The sequence below is a fragment of the Cricetulus griseus genome, chromosome 10 (genome assembly GCF_003668045.3).
Source record: "Cricetulus griseus strain 17A/GY chromosome 10, alternate assembly CriGri-PICRH-1.0, whole genome shotgun sequence".
NCBI classification, from domain to species: domain Eukaryota; kingdom Metazoa; phylum Chordata; class Mammalia; order Rodentia; family Cricetidae; genus Cricetulus; species Cricetulus griseus.
In genome coordinates this window covers 29,320,545-29,341,293 of record NC_048603.1, presented here as the reverse complement: position 1 = coordinate 29,341,293, position 20,749 = coordinate 29,320,545, and the positions used below count along the sequence as shown (strand labels likewise).

At 45.3% G+C, this 20,749-nt stretch overlaps 1 long non-coding RNA gene across 10 annotated transcripts in view; it reads left to right on the top strand.

Annotated features, from left to right (window-relative positions):
- Positions 1-20,749, top strand: part of LOC113837487 — a 115,792-nt gene that overhangs the window by 29,363 nt on the left and 65,680 nt on the right. For 6 of the 10 annotated variants that reach the window (XR_004771284.1, XR_003488072.2, XR_004771281.1 and 3 more), the window contains exons 2-3: positions 19,704-19,804; positions 20,147-20,347. The exons of 3 other annotated variants lie outside the window; for them this stretch is intronic. This is a non-coding gene — a long non-coding RNA (uncharacterized LOC113837487). The remainder of the gene's footprint in view (positions 1-19,703; positions 19,805-20,146; positions 20,348-20,749) is intronic. One more of the 10 variants, XR_003488084.2, reaches the window with a different exon arrangement.

The window sequence follows — 20,749 nt, the reverse complement described above, 5'->3', positions numbered from 1 at the left end:
AGATGGACCTCAGAAATTAAATTCCGGCCAGGCAGTGGTGACTCACCTGTAGTCCCAGTACTCAGGAGGCAGAGGCAGGTGGGTCTCTACAAGTTCGAGGCCAGCCTGGTCTACAGATCGAGTTCCAGGACAGCCAGGGCTACACAGAGAAACCTTGTCTCAAAAAAAACAAGAACAAGAAAAATTGAATTCCTTGGAACTAGATCTCTGAGTATATTTGCCTGGTATGCCTCAGGAAACTATGGACAGTGATGGACCAGGTTTAGAGGCCTCAAACTCTGTCCTTTATTTTGGTTGTAGGCATGTGGGCTTTTCTGGAGGCTAGTAACCCCAACCTTCTAGAAGACTGAAAATGGAGGCTGTTGAGATCAGGCTGTGCCCTTCTCTAAGTTGTACTATTTGTGATAAACAGTGATTTTTCTAGACTGTGGCTTGCCCTGAGAGACTCCATTTTATAAGTAGCTTTGACTCCATTTTGAGGATAGAAGATGACTCTTGTCCAGTCAGGGTAATATGGGACATGCATTTGATGAGTCAATAACACACACTGCCAATCCTGAAATAAGCCAGAGAAAAACAGATCCACCATTTTGGCCAATTTAAAGCAAGCTTTTGTTAAAATTTTCAATACTGACCAAGATGGAATTTGGTCAGGACCACCACTTGGAAAATTTCCAGCTAAGTGGCCTGGAGACTCATGTTGGTGAGGTTTATATGGACAAAACCCATGGGCCACTGTACTTTCCCATGAGCCTTTGTTGTAATTTTCCAAGGGCTACAACTCCCAGAATTCCAGGAAGTTATCTCATCCTTGGGCAGGTGGGGTTTACAGGTTACCTTAAGGTCTAACAATACCCGAGATTGAAGAGTTTAAACTTTCCTGCTTTTATAACTGAATTTAGGTTCTAGCTCTCTGAAAGGGTCAAGAAGATGTCTTTCCCGATGAAGAGCCATTTATCAACAAATTACACTCAGGGATGATGGAAAGAGCACAAACAAGGCCGGAGTCAGCTCCATGATGTCTCAAGGGAGGTTCCTGCAACCCCCTGGAAACTTACCCAAGTATGTCCAAAGATAAAATCTCAGCCAATAAAAAAATACAAATGTAGCTGCTGCTTGTTTAACCAATCATATTTGAGATGACCTAACTGTCCCTGAAATTCCCCTAGCTGTGCTTAAAAGGAGCCTGCGCGCTCCTCTAGGGGTTGTCTCCATTCTGTATAGGTGAATGGCCCCGGCATGCCTGCTGGAATATTCATAAATGGTCTTCACTCTTACATACTATTTGAGGCCGGGGTCTTCCTTCAGTGTTTTCTTGGACCCAAGCAAGATGAAACAACACAGGGACACTGTGGCTTAAGCACAGAGCCAGACCAATCTGTTTCTGCAAATGGCAGGAAGTATGGAGCCATCACTGTAGCAGGGGACGTAATCAATACAACGGCCCCAAGACAATACTCCCAGCGTGAGAGCAGGCTCTAGGGAGAGATGAGGAAAGAGCTAGGTGGAGGTTGCACTGGGGGGAATTGCAAGTTGCTTTCATTCTGTGTTGTTACTATCATTGGGACCCTGGTGTAGTCTGAAGGTGGGGATGGCTGCGTAAATATGAATGGCATATTGGGCTCTGGACACCTAAAAATATTATAGCCTCATCTCATCACTTCTCTGGTGAAGGAAAGTCTGCAGAGGCCATGACTAAAGTTACTGTTGCAGCGCCTCAAAGACACAGGTCACACAGTGGAGGTGATGGGACACCTGAAGTGGTGTTGACAGACACCTAAGTCTCACCCTAGGGCTTTCTGGCTGAGAAAGGGAAGTTCAGGAGATGAGAAATTTTATGAGTGCCACTCCTAGGATTGACAGTTTTTCATGTCCAAAGGAACCTTCAATTCCCCAAACTCCAGAGGTAGTCCAAATATCCAGAGATGAGCTCAACACAGACTATAGGAGAATTTCTAGCAGCTAGATAAAAGCCAGCATTTCTCAGGAACTTGTAAAACTGGTTCCCACCTGTCAAAAGGAGGAGTCCCTCTGGCAGAAGGGTCTTACGGCTACCTGTCGTGCCTATCAGTCTATCAAAGCCCACACCAGCCTCTAGGTTCCCTTGGTGTCTCAGGTACCCTGCTCACCGCGCCCCCCTACACTTAACTCCCTCCAACTCACAGGCTTTCCTCTATGTAGCTACTCTTCCTTTCCCCAGCTCTCTCCTCTCCTCTCCTTTTCCATGAATGGAGCTACCCTACGGTTTCTTTACTGAAACCCTTGAAGCCCTTGCACACAGAGTTGAAAAGCACCAAGAAGATTCAGTGGGTTGTTCCAGAGAGAGAAGCTGGGATGCTGAAGAATGCCCAAGAGCTTTGTGGCATTTTCTGTATATTTTGGAAGATGACTCTTATTATCTGTTGCTTATTTTTGGGGGTCAGCCAAGGGTTAGAACACGAAGCCATTCCCAGCCTTTGAAAGCCATTTCCAGAACAAAAGAAAGTAAGTTCCTGGGTAGGTAGGGAGCACCAAGTTAGGTGAAGAACTGGTGTTGGGGATTCCCCCTTGGCAAAGGAGGGCCATGTTCGTCTGTAGCAACTCAGCCCGTTAATCCGAATTATCTCTGACAGCTTGGTTGAGGACATCACTCTCAGTATCTCAGGTAAGAAAGCCAAGTCATTTTTTATGATGTGCTTTGGTCCACAATGAGTAAACTTACACTGGGGGTCAGTGTACGGGGTACTATATTGCAGGATTTTCAGATGTTTTTACACGTAATTTTTTAAAAATTTTATGTGCATTGATGTTTTGCCATGGGTTTCAGGTCCCCTGGAACTGGAGTTACAGATAGTTGTGAGCTGCCATGTGGTTGCTGGGAATTGAACCCGGGTCCTCAGGAAGAGCAGTCAGTGCTCTTAACCACTGAGCCATCTTTCCAGCCGCTCCCCATGTAATATTTTTTTTAATAATTCCATAAGATGGGTCTTATTACTCTAAGTGATGAAACCAATATTTTACAAATGATGCAACTAATGCTAACTGAGATGAAATGACTGGTTCACACTTAAGTTGTCTCTGGTGTCAGAGGCTGCATCCTTCCCATAATGCCCTGGGCTTCTTAGCGCCCTCTGTGCTTGTCATCCTGTAAGGTCAATGTTCCTCTAGGTGTGGCTCCACAGCTGCCGGGCCCCTTGTTAAGAAGACTCATGGGCTGAGCCCAGATCTGTGGAGTCAAGCTTGCTAGAGAGCCACCCTGCTGTCCTCTGTGACAAATTCTATAGGTGGCTCTGGTGTCATTTGTGCCTGGCCAATGGCTATCTCAAACGCTCTAAAGGACTCTAAGCGGTCCAGATGATGGAGTGTTGATTTCTAGACCTGATCTCCATGTGTTTGTCTCCTGATCCTGTTGTGATGAGAGATGGACTGACTAATCATGGTTGGTGGTTGTTATTTTTTAAAAAGATTTTATTTTAATTGTATGCATCTGTGTGTAGCTTTGTGCATATGCATGCTGTTTCCTTGGACTCTGGAGAGGAGTTGGATCCTCTAGAGCTGGAATTCCTGTCTGTTGTGAGCCACTTATGTAGATGCTGGGAGCTCTGGTCCTTTGGAAGAAGAGTACACTCTTCTAACCCTGAGCTCTCCCTCCTGCCCACTGGCTCTTTTCTGGTGACAATAATCAGATTCGGAGGTACAAGGTCACCCAGACAGGAGCCAGGATTCTCAGCTGCAAACCACGGAGTCGTGAGCCTTGTCCCATCTGGAGATGGCTCTAACTAATCTTAGTCACTGTTTAGAAAAGACAAAACATGTGCGTGAGTTGGGCTCTTGGGAGATTTTAGAAATTTTAGAGCAAACTTTGGTCCTTAGCAGTGACTACTGACAGGGGTTGCCTGTCTGTCAGGCAACTTTGCTTTTGTTATCTAAAGTTTTATGAATTGGATATTAATATTATTCTCATTTTGCTGCTACAGAAACTGAGACTTGAATAAAGGTCTTAAACTATAAAAAGGTTTTAAGGGATTAATTTAAAGTCACATAACTTATATGAACCAGGCACAGTGGCACATGCCATCTCAGCACTTGGGAGCAGGAAGGATCAGTTGTTCAGGGCTAGCTTTGGCTACATGATGAGTTTCAGACTATCGTGGGCTATACCAATCCCTATCTCAAAACAAGCAAACACATTCATATTGGGAACTAACCACCGAGGCAACCAAGTCTTGAGTCTGTCTTCTTACAGTTTTGACTAAACAAATCAACCAACTTTTTATGCAGTGGAACTTATATTGAGCTGGATACTGCTCGATGTCTCAAGGACATCTATAGTGTAAGCCAATCTCCTCCCCGGGACTCGTGGTGTGGTTAGACAAGCGTCTTGTATTTAGGGGGCTACCGTGAGTTCGATGGGCTTGCTGTGACACATGCTCTCAGGGCCTGTGTTTGAGTGTGAGGGGGTATGAGTGTGTGTATACGTATGTAGTGAGGACCAGGAGTTCAAGGCCAGCTTCAGCCTTGAAAAGAAGGAAGGTGGAAGGCATGGGGCACTCAGCGTCCTGTGGAGGTCATTTTCAAAGTCAAGCACACAGTGCATTTGTCTAGGAAGCTCTTAAAATCAATGCATCGGTCCTATCTAAAGCCATGGATCTTACTGAGCTGAAGGGTGGAGACGAAGAGGCCTGTTTGGAAGCCCCTCTGTCAGACTTACGAGTATTTGACTAAGGGCCAAGTGGTCACAGCCATGCTTCCTCCACCACCCAGTGCCCTCCCCTGCCAGTTTTGAATGCCAGCCACAGCGCTTACAACAGACGTCTTGGTGCTGGGTCTCCTTGTTCTCTCTTCTGTGTGTACAAGAAGGCAGATGACCACGCCTACGCCTTCTCAGAGGCTGCCACCTGTTGCTGTAAATCTCAGGCGATTTCATCACGCCTTCGCTCCATGTATGCTCAGTATCTTATAACTACATCTGGATGAACAATCTGTTGTTTTCGGTCCTGGAGCAACTTGTCCCGTCACAAGGGGGGTGTTTCCTGCCCTGTCATGGGGGGGGGTTGTTATGAATACAAGCTGGGAGTTTGTTGGTGGGGAAATGACAGTGATTAGCTTTGACGGTTGTTGACCGGCTCGCCTCTCCTTGATTTGTTGTTGGGAAAGACTTTAAAATAGAAGGTCAAGTAAATCCTCACCACCTCGGGACAGTTGTTTCTATGTGGGGTCTTTAGTGAGATCAAATGGATCTCACTGGGCGAATCTCATGCAAGTCCCTAAGGTAATGGATTTGGAAGGAAGAGCTTCATGGATGGATGCTTTATCACTTCCTTCCTCGATTTTCCCGTAGATATGAACATATTTTTCATAACCATTTGACAGTTAAGAGCAGACATCCCTTTGCCCATAAACCCTCAGAGTATATTCCCTATAAGCAATGTGTGAAAGAAGTGGTTCTCAATGTCAACTGCATACATTAGAATGACTAAGAATCCTGGGGTGAGGCCAGGCGGTGGTGGCGCACGCCTTTAATCCCAGCACTCAAGAGGCAGAGGCAAGTGGATCTCTGTGAGTTCGAGGCCAGCCTGGTCTACAAAGCTATATAGAGACACCTGACTCTAAAAAAAAAAAAAAAAAAAGAATCCTGGTATGGGGTGGGTGAGCTGAAAAGCAAGCACACAAACCAAACATACAAGAAATCCCAGGCTGCCACACTCATGTATCTGGGGCATAGTAACAGCATGGGTACCCTCTCAAAGTTCTTAGACATCTCAGTGTGCAGCCAAGGCAAAGAGCTGCCGCGCTCATGAATACCAGGGGCTCACACACAAGTGGATGGCTTACTATGTTGCAAGGCAGGGGGAAGGGCCTGAAGGCCAGGCTATGGGCTAGATAGCTAACAACTTTGGAGTCACACCAAACAGTTCCCAGAACTCATTTTAACGTTGAGGAAGAGGCCTTGAGAGTCTTTACATCCATGGTTCTCATCCTTCCTGATGCTGACACCCTTTAACACAGTTCCTCATGCTGTGGTGACCCCCAACCCTAACATTATTGTGTTGCTGTGATTTTGTTACTGTTATGAATTGTAATGTCTGATATTCAGAATATCTGAAATGAGACCCCAAAGGGATTGTGACGGACAGGAGAAGAATCGCCACTATGTGTGCTCAACAATATGAACAAATAATCACCAAAGAGATCTGGGTGTGCTGTGTGCTGTGTGCAGTCAGGGCATAGGATGGTTTCCTTGGACCCTATCATCTGTGTTGTGTTTCTGAAAGGGGAACAGACAGATAAAACGATGCAGAAACTTGCAGCCCATTGCCCACAATCTGAGGTGAACAGGGATGGGCTGCCCCACGGGTCAAGCAATCAAGTGCAGATACCCGGCAACCCTTCTATTCAGGGATAAGTCACACTTTAGAAAAAGGTGTCAGGATTTGTACAAAGAGTTTCATACCATTAGTCCAGACACATGAGTTATTAGTGCACTGTCATACCCGAGTTATTTCTGTCTTATAGATATATGATTTTTTTTCCTGATTCATTCGAGGCCTGAGGGCAGACTCTTAACAACTACACACTTGGGCTCATCTTCCCAATAAACAGGGGTATTCACCTGACGTGGTGATGAGGCAATAATCCGGGGCCAAACAAGTGAGCCAAGCAAGGGTACTTATTCTGTGGTGAGGAAGTGATTTGTGCAGAGACCACTATTCACTGGGAAAGGGGACAGACGAGATGAGAGGGGGAAGCTTCAGCAGCTTTGTCTGCTTGGTCTTGAATTGGGCATAAGGAGTACACTTAGGAAAACTGTCAGTTATCCATCAAGATCTGAACATTACAGAAGTTACTTACTGTTTCATTTCTTGGACTGTCACGAGGGGTGGCCCTGTCGCTTCTGACAAGACCACATTGAACCACATAGGACATCCTGGGCTGATTATCTTACGTATAGGGCTGGTTTCCTGGACAGACTTGGAGACTGGGGTTGAATTGCTGTTTTTATATATGGTTTGGCCATTGTCATTTTGAACACTCAATCTTTTAGTACAATGTTCAAACTGAGATTTAACGTTGGATTAGCATTGTTAGCTAGCACTCCGGATTCATTTTTTTTTTTTTTTTGCAATTGCCCATCATACCCTTCATAGGAATTCTGTCTTATTCTGTCTTCCTTCTCCCGGCCCAACTGCAGTGAAGACCATCACACAGTTCACACAGGGGCCATGTCTTTTATGTCTTTTAGTTTGGCACACCCTGGCTTTGTTTATGTTTCATAACACTAACGTGTGTGTGTGTGTGTGTGTGTGTGTGTGTGTGTGTGTGTGTGTGTGTGTGTTTGTATTCCTGTGTTTGTGTATGAACAAGCATGTGTGTGCAGACAGGTATGTGGAGGCCAGAGGTCAGCACCAGGCATCTTCTTCAATTGCTCTCCATTTGATTTAATTTTTTTTTTTTTTTTGAATCTAAGCCTTGCTGGTTGGCCATGCTGGCCGGCCAGCAAACCGTGTACAAGGATTAGAAGAAATCACTATTGTGCCTTTTTTTTTTTTCTTTTGGTGACATGGGTGCTGGAAATTTGAACTCAGGTCCTCATGCTTGCACAAAATACTTTACTGCCTGGGCCTCTCCCTGGTCCCTTCACTAGCATTTGCAGCACACAGAGCAATACTTCGTGCTGGGCATACCCTAGCACGCACGCATATCCACAGGCAGTGCCTCCTTCTGAAGTCTTGTCCTGGAGACTCAGAATTGTTTGGGTTTCTGCAGCCCAGGTAACAAGATCATCGGGCCTGGTCTCGGATGCGGAAAGTCATGTCTACATGGAGGGCAGAGGGCAAGTCTGTAAACAGATTGGAGCTCAGAGCCATGTTCCTCAACAGCTGATCCATCCCAAGGCCAAGAGAACTTCTGAAATACGTTTTGGTTCCAGTTTTGGAATTAAGTTCTTTCATGAGCTCAGCTTCCTGCTGCGCTGTCCATATGTAAACATTTGCATGCCAGCCCCCATCTCCCGCCTCTATTTTGCCGTCTCTGCCAAGATGCCAGAAACATTTTCCAGGCCCGAGGGGAGAGAGCCAGGGTGTTGTTCCTGCAGGAAAGAGTCCTGTGGCAGCCATAGACATGGGAGGCTTGAAATAGCATTGTGTTCTTTAAGAATATCAGAGATGATTGACCAAAGGCAATTCGTGATTACTGATCGCATTTGGGGCCATGGAAGGAAACTGTGGGGACAAATATTGCAGGCTGGTCTGTGTCACTGTAGCGCTTACCCCTTAGTGACTCCCAGAGGCCGGCGAAGAGGCGTTTCTCAGTTTATCAGCACTCTGGATCATAGCTCAACTCTCCTCTGCTCTGTCCCTTTTAGCACACTGAGCAATAACAGGTTTTTATTTATGGCTGATTGAACTAAAATAAGTTTGCAATGTGCAGCACTTAAGTCACTGGTGTTCGGTATCAGATTGTCTGGCTTAATCCTTTGCTATCTCACCAAGTGTCCCGGAGCAAAAGGCTTAACTTCAGGTTCCTCCTAGCGAAATGAGGACAGTATTAGCTGTTTACAGGACTGTAAATCAGAAACCCTCATCGAATGCTAACATAATTATGACTTTGCTTATCACTGAAGTGACAAGCTGAAACTTACTTTTGGTTTTTGGTGGATGGAAGGTGCATGGATTTTTGTTTCAATCAGATGCGAATCTAAACCCATCGCTGTCTGGCTGTTATTGAGCCAGTCTTCTGAATGTATAGGATGGGAATGGTTAATGTCTCTAGTTTGTCTGAGAAGTTGACAGGAGCGTCCATTCAGTGTGCCCAGTGCGGTGCCTTGTCCTGAGGAGATGCTGAGGAAAGTGACTGGCTAGTCATTTGCTTCCTCCCCCCCCACCCCACCCCTCCTGGCCCCACCTGGGTTAGTACCGGTTTTTGAACAGAAAGAAAGCAGTTATGTTAACTGGTATCAGGATAAAAAAATTTAGGACCATTATAACTGTGTCTATCTACCATTTCGTGGATAGCCTTAAAGATCTAGAAAGCTCTGATTAAGACAGACTCCTTGAGAGTTTTAAGGCTTAGCTAAAGAGAGAGGGAGCACCGTACTGTTTCTTCCCCTCCCTGCCTCCAGTCTTCCCTTCCCTTTCCTCTCTTTTCTCTCCTCCTCTTTCTCCTCTCCTCTTCTCTCATTTCCTCCCTGGACCTTCTTTCTCTCCTCACCCTCTGCCTTAGATTCCAGGCAGCCTTGAACCTTAGAACCCCCTGTCTCCGATGAGCTGGGGTTACAAAAATTTACCACCGCACTAGGTGACAACCCATGTCCTTTTCTGTTTGGCACCACCAACCTGGGGGCCCAGAGACTTAGCTCACATCCCATGGCCATCTTGGTCTCTCATTGGATTCCTCTCCTCTCCATCCTCTAGGTCTTTCCCACCTAGTAACGCTATTTAAGTTGCTGGTCTTTTGTAAGATGGGCCAGCTAAAACTGGGAGGCCCATTTGAGCCAATGGATAATGAGGTAATAGCCAGTCAATTTTAAACAGAGAATTTCAGTCTTGGAATCACAGATATTTTAGGGTAAAGAGAACACAATCCAATGACATTGTATACTTATATGAAAATGTCTTACTATTTTTACAATTAATACGCATTAAGATTAAAATAAAGTAAAAACTCCACGCTAGTCACTAAAGACACATCAAAAGCCACTTAAATAGTGCTTAGGCAGGAAAGAACACACAGACTGTGACCCCATTGGTGTGTAACTGCAACACAGCTGGAGCAGCCCTGAGCCTGGAAATCTGTCTCCCTCTCTGAGCTACTCAAAGCTAATCTCTGGAGACATGCAGGCCCAGCCAGAGTTCACCCGAACTGACTGGGCCTTTGAAATTTTATCTGCAGATAATGGCAGAGTCCCAGCAGCTTTGCCTTCCAGAAAGGACCTGTTGTCTGTGACAGAATCCAGAAGAATCCCCAAGGTGTCTGATGAGATTTGCCTTTTGGAGGAAGAATTATAATCAAGATCATAAAAGTTTTTATGCTGTGTCTTCGGCAGAGATCTTTGATCTTGCAATCGTGGATATTTTAAGAATCTAAAGTTGGAAGACAATTAAGTCTTCAGGTTCAATTTAGATTAAGTAAGCTATGGCTTCAGGAGGATCCAGGCTTTACCATCTCCTTTGCTGAGGTTTTATTGACACAGGATTTTCTTAACCTTGAGACCTAACCAGACTGGGGGCTACAAATAGCCCATACTGAATTATGGGATATAGGATGAGAGAATCGTGTGTATTGGGGTTCCCTGTTGAGTATGCAAATCAGAATTTTAGTTCATGAAATCAGATCAGCGATCTGATGCTTGTTTACAATGCTGCTGGAGTCATTCTAATCCTACTAGAAGAGAGATTTGGCTGAGGGTGGTCTAGAACTTTCCACCTTGTGTAGATTGTCCACGCAGTTCTAATGTACAGCATGGCTGTTTTAAATGACACGCAGCTCCTAAAATATCTAATGGTTATTTATCTCCAATGGAACTGAAGAAAAAGATCGTTTAGCTTAAGCTTCCCATCATCTACCACCAAGTGACAAAGTGTCCTGGAATATCAATTTAAAAGGATAATTTCATTTTATTTTATAATTTGAGGCCATGTATTTAGACAGGGATGAGCTAGGTTACTCGTCTCTGCTCCAACACCCTGGGCTGTTGCTCTCGGGGTCAAAGGATCCATTTCCAAGATGCTGCCTTCATATGAGTAGCAGTTGGTGCAAGGGTCCGGGTGGGGATGCTCAACTGGACTGTTGGTGAGAGACTTGGGTTCCTCCCCAGCCGACTTCTCCATGGAACTTGAACTTCCTCGCAGAGTGGTGCTAGCATCCATTGCCAGTATTTACTTGCAGTTTGATTGAAGTGAAAGCTTGCCTGCCACTTGATTTTATGCATAAATCTTTATTAGAACACAACCGTGCTCATTGAGTTGCTTGTTATCAGGGTCCCACAGCAGCAGAGGAAAGTATTTGTAGCAGAGACTATGTGGTCTAAGAAAACATAGGCTATTTGCTACCTGGCTCTTTGCAGAGAATGTAGCCAAGGGGTTGATCTGTTTAGCCCTATCTCTTCCTTCTCCACTATTTCTTTTTTTTTCTCCATTTTTTAAAATTTGAATTAGAAACAAGATTGTTTTACATGCCAATCCCAGTTCCCGCTCCCTCCCCTCCTCCCCTATCACCCCTCCCCAACTAACAACCTACCTATCCCATACACTTTCTGCTCCCCAGGGATGGTGAGGCCTTCCATAGGGTGTCATCAGAGTCTGTCGTATCCTTTGGGATAGGGCCTAGGCCCACCACCGTGTATCTTGGCTCAGGGAGTATTCCTCTATGTGGGATGGGCTCCCAAAGTCCACACCTATGCTAGGGATAAGTATTGATCTACAAGAGTCCCCATGGATTTCTCAGGTCTCCTCACTGACACCCACGTTCATGGGGTCTGGATCAGTCCCATGCGGTTTCTCAGCTATCAGTCTGGGGAGCAAGAGCTCTCCCTTGTTCAAGTCAGCTGTTTCTGTGGATTTCACCAGCCTTGTCTTGACCCCTTCGCTCATCACTCCTCTTTCTCTGCAACTGGATTCCAGTTCAGTTCAGTGATTAGTCGTGGGTGTCTGCTTCTACTTCCACCAGCTGCTGGATGAAGGCTATAGGATGGCATATAAGTCAGTCATCAATCTCATTATCAGGGGAGGGCATTTAAGGGAGCCTCTCCTCTGTTGCTTAGATTGTTAGCTGGTGTCATCTTTGTAGGTCTCCAGACATTTCCCTAGTGCCTGATTTCTCTGTAAACCTATAATGGCTCCCTTTATAATGGTATCTCTTATCTTGCTCTCTTCTGTTCTTCCCCCAACTCAACCACCCTGCTCCCTCATGTTCTCCTCACCTGCTCCTCTTCTCCCCTTCTCATTTTCCTAGCTCCCTCCCCCCTCCCCCCATGCTCCCAATTTGCTCAGAAGATCTTGTCCCTTTCCCCTTCTCCAGGGGACCATGTATGTCTCTCTTAGAGTCTCCTTGTTTCCTAGTTTCTCTGGTGGTGTGGATTGTAGGTTGGTAATCCATATATGAGTGAGTACATACCATGTTTGTCTTTTTGTGACTGGGTTACCTCACTCAAAATGGTTTTTCTAGTTCCATCCATTTGCCTTCAAATTTCAAGATTCCATTGTTTTTTGTCCCTCTGAGTAGTACTCCATTGTGTAAATGTACCACATTTTCTCTATCCATTCTTCAGTTGAGGGGCATCTAGGCTGCTTCCAGGTTCTGGCTATTACAAATAGTGCTGCTATGAACATGGTTGAACAGATGTCCTTGTTGTATGAATGTTCTTCTTTTGGGTATATGCCTAAGAGTGGAACTGCTGGATCTTGTGGTAGACTCATTCCCATTTTCCTGCGGAATCTCCATACTGATTTCCAAAGTGGCTGTGTGAGCTGGCACTCCCACCAGCAGTGGAAGAATGTTCTCCTTCTTTACTATTTCAGTGGGCAAATTGAAGGAGTCTTGTTTCCATCTTTCTATGGTTTTAGATATTTCTCTCAACCAAAGAAGTTCTCCCTGAGCTTGCTCATGGTGGAGACTCCAAGCACACCGACCTTCTTATGCTAAAAAGGTTAACACCCTTTATTTTATTTGACTAACTAGTAGTAGACCAGATGATGACCCAGCATAAAGAGGCAAGAACTTTTAATTTAATGAAAACATTGCAGTTTTGGAAGCCACCAGATGGAAGTCCCAAGCAGACATTTTTTTTGTTCCTTAGCTGTCTACGATCTATTCTACCTTTTTGTGACAGTAATTTATTTCTTTTCCCCCATCAATCGTGGTTTTGGTTCAATCAAGGGACCTCTTCCTGCACCACCTTACACAAAATTAGACATGTGACCAAGGGGATGGGTGGAATACTGTACTGGTTCATCCCGGTGCCAGTAGCCTGCAAGGCTACCACCTGTCCTTTCCACCCTCTCTGGAGCCCTGGAGATGCCAGACGACGGCTCACTTACCCACGTATTTTCTGTAAATTCCATGAGCTATCTGGCATGCTTTCAATTCTGTGATTTACAACAGAAAGTAGCTAACTAGATTATTTCTAACAGGGAGTCTGTGACAAAGAGACTATCCAGAGTGAAGAGACACCGTGCGGAGTGGGAGAGAACACTTGCAAGCTGTCTGTCTGCCAGGGGATTCATTTCCAGACTACATGGGGTGAAAAAAAAAAGATCTTAGCACAAACAGCCAGAAGAAGGAAAGAATCCAATTTAAAAATAGCCTAAAGATTTGAATAGGCATTTCTCAAGAGAAGGTAAATGACCAATAATATGGAAAAAAATGATCACTAAGGAAAGGCAAATGAGAACCATCAGTGCAATATCACTTCAGCCCCGTGGGGATGGCTAGCAAGGGGAACCCAAACACTATTTGTGGGAATGTAAATTAGTATAGGAAACAGTATGGGACTTCCCTAAAAACAAAAATAAGGGGGCTGGAGAGACGGCTCAGTGGTTAAGAGCACTGATTGCTCTTGCAGAGGACCCAGGTTCAATTCCCAGCACCCACATGGCAGCTCACAACTGTCTGTAACTCTGGATCCAGGGGATCTGATACCAATGCATATAAAATAAAAGTTAAATAAAATTAAAAACAAAACAAAACAAAAAAACCAAAAATAAGGTTACCATATGACCCAGCAATCCAGCTATGGAGCGAGTGTATAACTAAAGGAAATAAAATTATTCAAGAAAATATTTGCATGCCTATATTTATTGCAGCACCACTCACAATAGTCAATATATAATCAATTAAGGTGCTTGGTGGATAAATGGATAAGGAAAATGTGATATACATGCAAAATGGAATATCACCTGCTACAAAAAGAATGAAATGCTACAATTAATTTATATGAACATGGATGGAATTGGATGCCAGGTTAAATGAGATGAGTCAGACCCAAATACCACACTGTTTTTTTATTAATTTATAGGGATTTGTACATCAAAGTTGTAGAGGAGTGGAATGGAATTGTGGTTGCTCGTGAGTGGGAATGACAGTGAGGCAGAGGCTAGCACCTCGATCAAGGGCACCAAGATACAGAGGAGGGATTAGCACGGGTGTTTATAGCACAGGAAAACAGCTATTATGTGTGACAATTTATGATAGATTCTGAAAGAACTGGAAAGGATCATAAAACTCCCCAACATAATAAATAAAAGCCTCCCACCCCAACGATAGATAGGAGAGACAGATATAAACGCAAGGTCTTCTTACCCTGGTTTGACCGCCACACACTGTACATGTGTATAAAATTGCCATTCTGTCCTCCATAAACAAGTACAAATATTAAGTCTTAAGAAAAAAGAAGGGATTTCGGCAGCCATAACAGCCTAGCACCTTGTCTTAGTCACTAGGAGGTCAGATGCCTGCCTCATGGCAAAGAACCAATCAGAAGTTAGCTGGTGGCACTATGCTTTACAGCTCTGGGTGTGCTTTATGGACAAGTGCACAGCAATGTCGCGCAGAGCATAGCAACCATCCTGGAAGGGCCTGTGGGCCATAACCACCAGTTGACCAATCAACACAGGGCAAACCCTCCAAGCCTGGAGGCACACCAATCCTGAGCCTGTGCGTACCCCTAGACACTCCCCTTACGCTGCCCTATAAGATCTCTATGCAGATGCTTTGAGGTGTCTTTCTAGCCACCCACCATGGTGGGTGGATGAAAGACCCAAGCTAACAGGGGTTTAGCTTGTTAACTATAATAAAGCCTCGTGCTGTTTGCATTAAAAAAAAAGAAAGAAAGAAAGAAAGAAAGAAAGAAAAAGAAAAAAGAAGGGAAAGAGTTAGCTTCTCTTACTTGTAACTGGTGCTCTTGAAAGATGCCGCTATGTAAAATAAGCAAATGAAGAAATATCCAAAATGAGAATCAAAACAAGCATTTGTAACCCACAAAATCCATAAGAATTTGCCCAGTGATGATATTCACTGTGTGAGATAGATAGGAGTCGGCATGGACTTTCACAGAGGTTGCTAATTCGTGTGTCCTTTCTGGAGATCATTTTACTTTTGCAGTATTTATCAACAGCATTGAAAAGGTCCCTACAATTTGACCTAGCAATTGTGCCTTCCTGTGTGTTTGCCTTGGGCAATAACAAGAGATTAAAGAGGCTGTATCAAGTTATATATAGCTCGAGTGTGGGCTCTGGGGTTTGCCAGCCTGGCTAAAGTCCTTGTTGGCAGTTGGTAAGTCACATAACCTCTGGCCAGGCCCTCGGACTTTCCACCCAGATGTGGTTGCCATTCTTCCAAGATTGTTCACACTGATACTTGCTTCCTGAGATTCACGTCTACTGGTCCACTTTGTGTCGTGATGACAAAATAACCGAGGCTGGACACTTAAAAAAAATGTATTTACCTTTTGGAGACTGAAAGTCAAAGATGGGAGGTGTCTCGTTTGTCTCACGATAGTTACATTATAGCACAGTAAAGACAAAAAGAGGACAACATGGCTTCAGGGTTGTTGTTCTTCTGTAAAAGTTTAAAAATTAGGAAAGCAAAGCCGTTGAGATGGAAACCGGCCCGATGGAACATGAACCGTCGGAGTACATTAACCAAAGAGAGTTTTTTATTACCAGGCAGGAGAGCGAGAGGGGGAGAGAGAGAAATGGAGGAACAGAGCAGAACAGAGAGTAAGAGAGAAGAATTAGTGGTGGACCACTGGAAACAGGAGAGAGAGAGAGAGAGAGAGAGAGAGAGAGAGAGAGAGAGAGAGAGAGAGGGAGAGAGGGGGGACAAAGGAGGGTGAGCCGAGAGAGACAGGAAGGGAGAGAGAGAGAGAGAGAGAGGAGAGAGAGAGAGAGAGAGAGAGAGAGAGAGAGAGAGAGAATGTGGAGGAAAGCTTGCACATGCGGACTGAGACCTTACGCAGCCCTGTAATGAGTGATTTAGGGATGACGTGGTGGCCCTCCCATTGTCAGGGGCCAGGGGCTGTCCCTTAAAAGGGTACTTTGAACCTGTGTGTAGACCGCCTCTCATGGAACCCTGGACTGACCAGGGTACTTCCTGAGTGCATTCTGCCTGGTAACCGGGGCAGGCCAGCATGATGCCTGAATCTTTCAAGGGTGGTTTCACTTTATAGTCAGCGACAGATAGAAGCAACTTACCCTGGGAGATTGGCAAGAATTCTTCCCAAGGGCAGCCTCCTCCAGTGACTTAGTTACCTCCCCTCTAGGTCTGACCTCTTAAAGTCACCTCAGTGAGCACCAAGCATCTAACGCATGAACCCTTTGGGGGACAAGCCACCTCCAAACTCTGGTATGTCCTGGTGTGGTTTCCTCCCATCTTAGGGTGACCCGTATTGCTAGCGAGACACTGTGACTATGATGGACTATGACCCTGGAGTGCAGTTGTATATCGTGTCTTCCAATTCATTCTCTCCAGCTTTCCTCTATGTGGGGGATGGCACTCCAGCAGTTGTATGGAAATACCCAGGGAGCTGGGATCCCCTCAAGTGAGGGTGAGTTGTCTCCCAAGCTGAGCTCAGCAGAGTGTGGAGGCTCCAGATGGGTTTCTGCTCAGACAGCTACTCCCTCTCCTCTCTAGTTGGTTTCTGTTACCCTCTTTCAGTTATTTAGACGTGTCTTCCTTTAGTCTCCGGAAACCCAAAGAGGTGGTGGGTTGAACCCCGGGAAAAGCCAGAGTTCCAGTTACAGAATCTCTTTCCCCTTAAGAGTTTAGCTCTCATTTCTAGGGCAGCACCTGATAGTCATGACCCCAATGATCAGTGACTCATCCAGTCATGGGGTCTGGAGATGATTCAGGAAGACAGAACGTGGTGTCAGGAGTGTGTTGGCTGACTTTCTCCAAGGTACTGATTACTCCAGTTATGCAAGTGGCCCCTACGCCCACGTTGTGGTGTGTGGTGTGATCTGAGTCTCACCCAAGTTGAGCATGTGAGACAGGGCTCTCACCTGGTCTCCTGAAAGATCTCAGGTTCTTATAGCCCAGGGACATTATTTCAGCCAAGATGGTTCTCTTCACTTTCTTCAGAGGAGGGACAATGGACCTATATTCATTCACCCTTCCAATTTTTCTTCTGAACCGAGGTCAAGATGCTTTGGGGAAATCCAGCATTGATTTCTTCTCATTGCCTCTTGCTGTGTTGTTGGTTTTCATGACATAGGAAAGATGTCTCCAGGCTGAATCAGGCACCAATGCCCTACATCCAATAACTGTGAACACATTTATACAGAGTAAGATTTTGTCTTCAACTCTTGTGGACAATGTAGGACACTAGAAAAGAAGTCATGAACCTGGTTTCAAGCCCCACGTCTGAAAAGGACATGTCACCAATATAGCCAAGTTATTATAGCTTTCTGAGCTTAATTTTAATCAGCTGAGCAGAAGGTTAGACGGTATGGTGAATTGACTGAGTGTGGCTTCTATATACTTCTATGTTTGAATGCTTGGTCCCTAGTTAATAGAACTGTTTGGGAAGGATTAGGAGGTGGGCTTTGGGGTTTCAAAAGCACACCCTAGGCCCAGTTTCTCTCTGCCGTTGCTTGTGGACTGGATGTAAGCTCCCAGCCTCATGCCTGCCTGCTTGCCACCATGTTTCCTGCTGTGATGACCATGGACTAGCCCATGGCGTCTCTTCATAGCAATAGAATGGTAACTAAGACAGAAGGAGCTCCAAGAGATTTACCATTTTATAGTTTCCTTTGCAAATGCTATCTACCAATGTTTTCCCGTCTGCTCAGTATTTTTCCAATGAAGATTTTTTGAGTATTTATGGTGTTCAGCATTTTATGTATTAATACATATATGAACTCTGTTGTGAGCTTATATTTTAGTATATGGAGGAAGAAAAAAAAAACCTCCTTTCCATATCTATATGTGTTTCTGTGTGAATGTCTGTCACATGTGTGTGGGTCCCTTCAGAGGCTAGAGGTGAGTGTCAAACCCCTTAGAGCTGGAATTTATAGACGGTTGTGAACTGCCTGTTGTGGGCGCTGGGACCCAAGCTGGCTTCCTCTGAAAGGCAGTATACGATCTTAACTGCCTAACTATTTCACTAGCCTCCCAGAAAACACATCTGAAGAGAGGACATAGGAGAGAGCATGGGGGCCACAAGGGCTGCCATGACTATACTACCCGATGGCTACCAAAGTATCTTGCAAGGGAGGTAACATCTGAGAGGAAACCTGGTCACCCATATTATTTCCTGACTGCGTGGATGAACAGGAAGGAGTCTGCCACAGGAATAACTAGAGGAGAGCATTCTAGGCAGGAAACAGCAGACACAAAGATGTTGAGGTGGGGAAGACGGAGTGCCCTGAACACTAGGAAGGAGGCAAAGGCTGGAGCACAGTGCTCCACACAGGGCCCTGGGAGAGGAAGTCAGGCATTATCTGCCCCTGGAGACGCGATTTAGGAGTTGGCTGTGTGCTGAGCAATGGCAGAGTCACCTTATCTGACTTATATTTAAAAATAAAACACTTTGCAATGCGATATCACTTCCCACCGCCAGAATGGTCAGATAGAACAAATATCGAAGGCGTGTGGCAACGGCAGCTCTCACACACTGCTGGTCGGAAAAGAGATTGGTGTAACCAGTTTGGGAAACCCATCGGCTGGTCTGTAACACCGAATCCATGTATGCCTTCTGAGTCAGCCCTTGCATTCCCTATTCCGTACCAAATCGATCGGCATACACACACCATTAAAGTTCTGCACAAGGGTGCCGTCCTACTAACTCCAAATGAGATGCTACATGAATGTTTACTAAGCACATGTCTCTACGGTGCTGAGTTTCCAAGTTCAACAAGCAACAAGAATGAATGAGCTTTAAGTACATCCAACAACATAGGTGGATTTTACAACTTAATGTTGGGAAAAATATGCCAGAATGACACTCAAACTAACCCCCTGTGCACAGGCACAGGGTTCAGCTGTTCTAACAAGCTACAAATCAGGGCAATAGCTAGGTACCTGTGGAGAGTCTAATGCCTGGAAAGGGGAGAGATAGGGCCTGGGATCCCATGTTGCCTTATGTCTTGAGCTGGATGCTGGACACGGGAATGTCTTTGGTGGATTTCTCTAAATATCCCCTAGTCCTTAGCCTGACCACTGTTGGCCATCATGCCATGATTACAATTTCCTTAAGGGTCGTGGGCAGATGAGATCCATGAAGAGGTCATAGCTTAGGGACCGTCTTGGGGTCCCATTGCTATTCCAGGGAGAGATGGATCTCAGACTCAAGACCTTGGATCTCTTCTGAGGCTCCCTGATGTTTCTATTTCTCCTCTGGACTGGAGCAACTGGTCTCTCCAGCCCCCTTCAGCTCCATGACTCAGAAAAAGCTACGTTTGCAATGGGGCATTCCAGTCTCGAAACCAATCCAGGATGCTACGGAGTTTTGACTGTTATCTTTATTTATACAGTCTTATCTCTAATTACCTTTAAAAAACAAAAACAATGTCTTTGATTAAGAGGGTAAAAATATCGTTAAGATGGAATCAGCTCAGAGGCCCGTTAAACTCTCAGGGAGAAATGGTTATTTCCATTGCCCGGTCGGTCCTCTCAGTTCCGTTGCACGGGCATCTGAAATTGTGTGGGACACATATTTTTTTTTTGCTGTAACCACAAAATTTCATGAATTTCCAGTCACTGAATAATGGAATAAATTGTCATTCCAGACAAAGAGAAGGGGGCAATTTTGAGGGCAGAAGTATTTCCTTGAAGACTCATTGAGAAACAGAAGCCTTTGCCACATTCACAGGGAGCAAGCCTTTACAGAGTAAGTGTCATGTGCCCTAGGCATGAATGTGAAGGTCGCATTGTCCCCTTTGGATGAAGAGCTGGAGGCTAAGCGTCAGAGCTGTTTAGTCTCTGTTTCTTTTTATCTATGGGGGGGGGGGAGCTAATAGCTAAGCATTGTTTGTTGGTAGACAAATAGGAACGCATTTTGACCAGTTGAAGAGAGGAGGGGCTGAGGGATGACAAGGAAAACCGCCTTCACCTACGGGTAGGTCCTTTGCTACCATTTTGTTTGCAATCTGCACCAGTGATCCCCGTTTCTGTGATAAAATACCATGACCCAAATCGATTTCTGGAAGAAAGAATTTATTTTGTCTGACAGCTCCAGATGTGCAATCCAAACTGTCAGGGTGGTCGTGGCAGCAAGCAGGTCCCTGACAGATCGCATCTTCAACCCCACAGAGAATAAAGAGCAGGACTAGAAGTGGGGGGAGACTAAAACCCCTCAACCCCCCCCCAGTGGTGTGCTTCCTCCAGCAAGCCTCAACTTCCCAACCGTCTGCAAACAGAGCAACCAACCAGGGTAAGCATGTCTTACTCTATTCACCACAGAGTCTAATCCAATGGAGACGTTTGTTCTTCCACACATGGAAGAACTCATGGGTCTAGGAGCAGAGCCAGGATCTTTGAGCTAGGAAACCACTGAGGGGTTTAAACAAGGAGGAGATCATCAGAAGATAAGTGTGTGTGTGTGTGAGTGTGTGTGTGAGTGTGAGTATGTGTGTGTGAGTGTGTGAGTGTGTGTGAGTGTGTGTGAGTGTGAGTGTGTGTGTGTGTGAGTGTGTGAGTGTGAGTGTGTGTGAGTGTGAGTGTGAGTGTGTGAGTGTGTGAGTGTGTGAGTGTGTGTGTGTGTGTGTGTGAGTGTGTGTGTGTGTGTGAGTGTGAGTGTGTGTGTGTGAGTGTGAGTGTGTGTGTGTGAGTGTGA